Source organism: Triticum dicoccoides, unplaced genomic scaffold (genome assembly GCF_002162155.2).
Source record: "Triticum dicoccoides isolate Atlit2015 ecotype Zavitan unplaced genomic scaffold, WEW_v2.0 scaffold53837, whole genome shotgun sequence".
Taxonomy (NCBI): domain Eukaryota; kingdom Viridiplantae; phylum Streptophyta; class Magnoliopsida; order Poales; family Poaceae; genus Triticum; species Triticum dicoccoides.
The window spans coordinates 3,179-4,352 of record NW_021280287.1 but is presented as its reverse complement, the minus strand read 5'-3'; the positions used below and the strand labels follow the sequence as shown (position 1 = coordinate 4,352).

General features: G+C 48.0%; 1 non-coding gene across 1 annotated transcript; it reads left to right on the top strand.

Annotated features, from left to right (window-relative positions):
• The first annotated feature begins 212 nt into the window (after positions 1–212).
• On the top strand, positions 213–331 carry LOC119346880. The gene has a single exon (XR_005167981.1). It is a non-coding gene; the product is annotated as a 5S ribosomal RNA (ribosomal RNA).
• Positions 332–1,174: the final 843 nt, after the last annotated feature.

The window sequence follows — 1,174 nt, the reverse complement described above, 5'->3', positions numbered from 1 at the left end:
TCTGAAAGGGGTGGAAAAAACTCGTGTTGCTGCGGTATGGAGGGAGGGGTGGAAACCGTGGAAAACTCGTCTCCGTGATTGAGCGGGAGAGTAAGTAGTATAGGACATTATCCATTGTTAGGGAACGGTTGTAATGGTAGTGAGAATGTAGAATCGTCTTTGGAGCGGACCTGGAAGTGGCAAGCATAAGGGACGAAGACGGGGAAACATGTCGATGCGATCATACCAGCACTAAAGCACCGGATCCCATCAGAACTCCGAAGTTAAGCATGCTTGGGCGAGAGTAGTACTAGGATAGGTGACCTCCTGGGAAGTCCTCGTGTTGCATTCCTTTTATAATTATTTTTTGCGCCTTGTGACAAACATATCGCACGTGCGCGATATATATTAATCCCGTTGTCACACCCTAGCTAGTCATGCATTAGAGTGTGTGCATCATGTTTAATATTCCATTTAACTTGAAATGGGGATTTGTGAAACCCTCCGAATCATTTTGAAAATAACCCAAATAAAAATTTCTCCAAGAAGGTCCAAGAAAATGCTCATGTTGCTCTCTGAAAATATTGGACAGAGATAAAAATCAAACCAATATTTTTAGTGGCTCATGGACATTTATTTTGGGCATTTGGAATTAATGCATAAATATTTGCATTGGAAATATATTTCTATATATATGAAATATGGTCCAAATATTATGCCATTTCTAAAGGAGCTCTGGAATAATATATCTAGCCCCTGCAAAAATTGGCATAAGTTAAATAAATGATTTAATATATTATTTAAATCAAAAAAAATGTCAGAAATTAGAAAACAGAAAAAAAATAAAAGGGAGAAGCTTACCTGGGCTCCTCCCTGTGCAGCCCATCCAGCTGGCCGGCCCAGCCAGCAGGCGGCCCAGCCCGTCTCCCTCCTCTGTCGTCTTCGTCCCGACAGAGGGAGGGGAGTGTGGCCGGCGCGCGCGCGCGCCACCGCGCCACGCCACCTCTCTCCCTGCTTGCCTGCCCTCCCCTCCTCGCTCGATGCCCCGGACGACGCCGCGCCTCCCCCCTGCTCTCTCTCACTCTCCCCCGGCTCTCCCCTTCTCTCCCTCGCTCTCTCTCTCACACGGCCGAACACCACCGTCGCCGCCGTTCGCCATAGCAGCCATCTCCGGCCAGCCCTCGCTCCCCCGACT